The sequence below is a fragment of the Lampris incognitus genome, chromosome 16, assembly GCF_029633865.1.
Source record: "Lampris incognitus isolate fLamInc1 chromosome 16, fLamInc1.hap2, whole genome shotgun sequence".
Classification (NCBI taxonomy): Eukaryota; Metazoa; Chordata; class Actinopteri; order Lampriformes; family Lampridae; genus Lampris; species Lampris incognitus.
In genome coordinates this window covers 3,159,988-3,166,602 of record NC_079226.1, presented here as the reverse complement: position 1 = coordinate 3,166,602, position 6,615 = coordinate 3,159,988, and positions in this window count along the sequence as shown.

Genomic DNA, 6,615 nt, shown 5'->3' with positions numbered 1-6,615 from the left:
ACAGAACAAGAGCTGGTGTAGCACCATATAAACAACACTGTGTCCTGTCTGTTGCTCCGTGCTACAGAACATGAGCTGGTGTAGAACCATATAAACAACACTGTGTCCTGTCTGTTGCTCCATAATACAGAACAAGAGCTGGTGTAGCACCATATAAACATCACTGTGTCCTGTCTGTTGCTCCATGCTACAGAACATGAGCTGGTGTAGAACCATATAAACATCACTGTGTCCTGTCTGTTGCTCCATGCTAAAGAACATGAGCTGGTGTAGCACCATATAAACATCACTGTGTCCTGTCTGTTGCTCCATGCTACAGAACATGAGCTGGTGTAGAACCATATAAACATCACCGAGTCCTGTCTGTTGCTCCATGCTACAGAACATGAGCTGGTGTAGAACCATATAAATATCACCGTGTCCTGTCTGTTGCTCCATGCTACAGAACATGAGCTGGTGTAGCACCATATAAACATCACTGTGTCCTGTCTGTTGCTCCATGCTACAGAACAAGAGCTGGTGTAGCACCATATAAACAACACTGTGTCCTGTCTGTTGCTCCATGTTACAGAACAAGAGCTGGTGTAGCACCATATAAACATCACTGTGTCCTGTTTGTTGCTCCATGCTACAGAACAAGAGCTGGTGTAGAACCATATAAACATCACTGTGTCCTGTCTGTTGCTCCATGCTACAGAACAAGAGCTGGTGTAGAACCATATAAACATCACTGTGTCCTGTCTGTTGCTCCATGCTACAGAACAAGAGCTGGTGTAGCACCATATAAACAACACTGTGTCCTGTCTGTTAATCCATGCTACAGAACATGAGCTGGTGTAGTACCATATAAACAACACTGTGTCCTGTCTGTTGCTCCATGCTACAGAACAAGAGCTGGTGTAGAACCATATAAACATCACCGAGTCCTGTCTGTTGCTCCATGCTACAGAACATGAGCTAGTGTAGAACCATATAAACAACACTGTGTCCTGTCTGTTGCTCCATGCTACAGAACATGAGCTGGTGTAGAACCATATAAACAACACCGTGTCCTGTCTGTTGCTCCATGCTACAGAACAAGAGCTGGTGTAGCACCATATAAACAACACCGTGTCCTGTCTGTTGCTCCATGCTACAGAACAAGAGCTGGTGTAGCACCATATAAACAACACTGTGTCCTGTCTGTTGCTCCATGCTACAGAACAAGAGCTGGTGTAGCACCATATAAACAACGCTGTGTCCTGTCTGTTGCTCCATGCTACAGAACAAGAGCTGGTGTAGCACCATATAAACAACACTGTGTCCTGTCTGTTGCTCCATGCTACAGAACATGAGCTGGTGTAGCACCATATAAACAACACTGTGTCCTGTCTGTTGCTTCATGCTACAGAACATGAGCTGGTGTAGCACCATATAAACATCACTGTGTCCTGTCTGTTGCTCCATGCTACAGAACAAGAGCTGGTGTAGCACCATATAAACAACACTGTGTCCTGTCTGTTGCTTCATGCTACAGAACAAGAGCTGGTGTAGAACCATATAAACATCACTGTGTCCTGTCTGTTGCTCCATGCTACAGAACAAGAGCTGGTGTAGCACCATATAAACATCACTGTGTCCTGTCTGTTGCTCCATGCTACAGAACAAGAGCTGGTGTAGAACCATATAAACAACACTGTGTCCTATCTGTTGCTCCATGCTACAGAACATGAGCTGGTGTAGCACCATATAAACATCACTGTGTCCTGTCTGTTGCTTCATGCTACAGAACAAGAGCTGGTGTAGAACCATATAAACAACACTGTGTCCTGTCTGTTGCTCCATGCTACAGAACAAGAGCTGGTGTAGAACCATATAAACATCACTGTGTCCTGTCTGTTGCTTCATGCTACAGAACATGAGCTGGTGTAGAACCATATAAACAACACTGTGTCCTGTCTGTTGCTCCATGCTACAGAACATGAGCTGGTGTAGAACCATATAAACAACACTGTGTCCTGTCTGTTGCTCCATGCTACAGAACATGAGGTGGTGTAGAACCATATAAACATCACTGTGTCCTGTCTGTTGCTTCATGCTACAGAACATGAGCTGGTGTAGAACCATATAAACAACACTGTGTCCTGTCTGTTGCTCCATGCTACAGAACAAGAGCTGGTGTAGAACCATATAAACAACACTGTGTCCTGTCTGTTGCTCCATGCTACAGAACATGAGGTGGTGTAGAACCATATAAACAACACTGTGTCCTGTCTGTTGCTCCATGCTACAGAACATGAGCTGGTGTAGCACCATATAAACAACACTGTGTCCTATCTGTTGCTCCATGCTACAGAACATGAGCTGGTGTAGAACCATATAAACAACACTGTGTCCTGTCTGTTGCTCCATGCTACAGAACATGAGGTGGTGTAGAACCATATAAACAACACCGTGTCCTGTCTGTTGCTCCATGCTACAGAACAAGAGCTGGTGTAGCACCATATAAACATCACTGTGTCCTGTCTGTTGCTCCATGCTACAGAACAAGAGCTGGTGTAGAACCATATAAACATCACTGTGTCCTGTCTGTTGCTCCATGCTACAGAACAAGAGCTGGTGTAGCACCATATAAACAACACTGTGTCCTGTCTGTTGCTCCATGCTACAGAACAAGAGGTGGTATAGCACCATATAAACATCACTGTGTCCTGTCTGTTGCTCCATGCTACAGAACATGAGCTGGTGTAGAACCATATAAACATCACTGTGTCCTGTCTGTTGCTCCATGCTACAGAACATGAGCTGGTGTAGCACCATATAAACAACACCGTGTCCTGTCTGTTGCTCCATGCTACAGAACATGAGCTGGTGTAGAACCATATAAACAACACCGTGTCCTGTCTGTTGCTTCATGCTACAGAACAAGAGCTGGTGTAGCCCCATATAAACATCACTGTGTCCTGTCTGTTGCTCCATGCTACAGAACAAGAGCTGGTGTAGAACCATATAAACAACACTGTGTCCTGTCTGTTGCTCCATGCTACAGAACAAGAGCTGGTGTAGCACCATATAAACAACACTGTGTCCTGTCTGTTGCTCCGTGCTACAGAACATGAGCTGGTGTAGAACCATATAAACAACACTGTGTCCTGTCTGTTGCTCCATGGTACAGAACAAGAGCTGGTGTAGCACCATATAAACAACACTGTGTCCTGTCTGTTGCTCCATGCTACAGAACAAGAGCTGGTGTAGCACCATATAAACAACACTGTGTCCTGTCTGTTGCTCCATGCTACAGAACATGAGCTGGTGTAGCACCATATAAACAACACTGTGTCCTGTCTGTTGCTCCATGCTACAGAACAAGAGCGGGTGTAGAACCATATAAACATCACTGTGTCCTGTCTGTTGCTCCATGCTACAGAACATGAGCTGGTGTAGCACCATATAAACATCACTGTGTCCTGTCTGTTGCTCCATGCTACAGAACATGAAGTATAGAACTATTTGGATGTACCTGTACACTTCCTACAACCTGCTTAAGCCAAAGGAGGAATAACAGGCATCTTTTTAGCAGTTTATTCATTTCTCACAGAACCAGAAAACATCACAGAATCACATTCAGTTGTTGTTTACTGGTAGTCCTTGTGTTAAGACACCTGTCAATCAATCTGGTAGCGACAGCAGCTTCCTCTTCTATGGTTGGTAGTCTGGTAGTGAAGCGACCCTTTGCTTTACATGCGGATTTAGGACTGTAACTTTAATCCCCGTCTCTGGGATAAAATGGATCACATTACACAGCAGTGACATCAACCTGCAGCCGGCCTGCTGAAGTGTCCTTGAACCAAACACCACATCATACCACAGGCAACAAAAGACTTCCTCTGAGAAAACCATAAAATAATATCCATTCATCACACGTATGGTTTAAATAACTGTTGATGTCACATCCTGGATGGTATCACATCCAGAATATTGTCACCACCAGAATTATGTTACATCCAGGAAGTTGTCACATCTAGAATGATGTCACATCCAGAATGGTGTCACAACCAAAATAATGTCACATCCAAAATGGTGGTATCACATCCAGAATATTGCCACCACCAGAATGATGTCACATCCAGAAAGTTGTCACATCTAGAATGATGTCACGTCCAGAATGGTGTCACAACCAGAATGATGTCACATCCAGAAAGATGTCACATCTAGAATGATGTCACATCCAGAAAGATATCACATCCAGAATGGTGTAACAACCAGTATGCTGTCACATCCAGAATGCTGTCACAACCAGAATGTTGTCACAACCAGAATGGTATCACCACCAGAATTATGACACATCCAGAATGATGTCACATCTAGAATGGTGTCCCAACCACAAAGATGTCACAACCAGAATGGTGTCACATCCAGAGTGGTGTCACATCCAGAATGGTGTCACAACCACAAAGATGTCACATCCAGAATGGTGTCACAACCAGAATGATGTCACAACCAGAATTATATCACATCCAGAATGGTGTCACGTCCAGAATGGTCTCACAACCAGAAAGATGTCACAACCAGAATGGTGTCACGTCCAGAATGGTGGCACAACCAGAATGGTGTCACAACCAGAATGATATCACATCCAGAATGGTGTCACATCCAGAATGACATCACATCCAGATTAGTGTCCCATCTAGAATGATTTCACAACCAGAATGATGTCACATCCAAAAGGTAGCTGTGAGGGAACAGAACCGAGACACCCAGCACGACCTGAAATCAGCCAAAAGACTTACTGACGCCTCATTTTCATGTGTCTGTCAGACACAAACTGCAGACTAACACTCATCTGGTTCAGCTCTTAAAGCTGTGACCATGACAGTAAAGCACGTCAAACACACACTAACATGTCCATGAGCAAGGCATTCAACCCCACAATGCCCGCATGCTAACGTTTTGTATGTATGTGTGTGTGTGTGTCTGTGTGTGTTGTTAGGAGGAATACAGTCTCTCCTGAGGGGAAACTGCAGCGCCCCCTGCAGGTAAACTACCGCTCTGAATGACTTTTCATGTCCATTTGTGTGGTTTGTGTTTCTGTGAAAACACTTGGTGGTGAAACTGTTTGTTAAAGCGCTTCATGAATAGTTTGACTCGAGCTAGGCGGCTCTGTGTCAGTCTGGTCGTCATGACCCACATGTAGTTATCTCATATTACTACGTCACTTTGTTCAACGTTTTTTGTTTTTAAATGTGCTCAAACTTGACTTGAGTTGACATGTTGGATGTAAAAACGGAAAAATTCAACACTGCTATCGAGACCTGACTTTATGAACAATCAAAGCGTCCAGATTGTTTTGTAAAGTCTACAGAAGTGTTGACATTGTAAATTAGGGCAACGTTTCATAAGAAATCCACCAAATCTGATGCGGTTCTATTCGTTCAGCTGACGTGGTGAAAGTGGAACAGAGGCTGACGGCAGAAACACGTGGACGTGCATGCCATTCCTGCTGAAGCTGCTGCAGACGCAGCGCAGGTATGAAGCAGCACCCAAGGCTTCAGAGGCTTCCAAGGCTTCAGAGGCTTCAGAGGCTTCCAAGGCTTCAGAGGCTTCCGAGGCTTCAGAGGCTTCAGAGGCTTCCAAGACTTCAGAGGCTTCCAAGGCTTCAGAGGCTTCAGAGGCTTCAAAGGCTTCAGAGGCTTCAGAGGCTTCTGATGCTTCCGAGGCTTCTGATGCTTCAGAGGCTTCCGAGGCTTCTGATGCTTCTGCTCTGAACCTCTGGCAGGTTTGGAGGGTCACGTGAAGAGCCACCATGGCTTCCTGCTGCTGTAAATACCAGTTTGAACACAAACAGGTGTGGACAGGACGGGTCTGGCAGCTAAAGACTGAAAGCTGGGGTTGAGTTTAGACCAGTGGTTCTCAATCAGGTTCTCAGATGTCACCAGTACAGCTAGTTCTCTAATCTAGCCGGTAGTTCATTACATTCACCTGCTGTTCGGCTGAATGTAAGGAACTACCTGCTAGATTTGTCTTTATGCATGGTCAATAATCCAGCTACCTGCTGGATTTCCTGCTACAATCAAAAACCAACAGCACTGGTGGCGTCTGAGGACCTGATTGAGAACCACTGGTTTAGCCCACCAGCCAGTTTGCTAACTTTGGCTACTGTTGAAATGTGTTAATGTTTCCTTTAGCTGGTTGTAAGCTAACATTTAGCTTACCACATGGACTGAAAACTGAACATTCTTCTCGAACATCACAGCAGGACTCAACTCGGGTTTATCAGCAAACAGAATACAGTCAGATGTGACTCACATTATCTGATGTGACCGCGGATCTGAAACGCACGTAGATGTGGTATCTACACCATCTGCTTGCACACTGACATTTACTGACAATGAAAGGTCTCCATACCGCTTCAAACCTTTATGTGCAGGACTTGATGAGCAAAGACTGCCAAATAATCCAATTCATTCGAGACTTTTTAGTTATCATTTAAAGACCAACATATGAACGACGTCCATGATGGGAGGTGCCCATTTGGTAAAAATCAATGGACCTCACCCACCATCCTTTCTTCCGGCATCCACACCATCCAGAGCAGGTCTGTAGCTGGGTGCTTGCTGTAGTTCATCAGCACGGCAG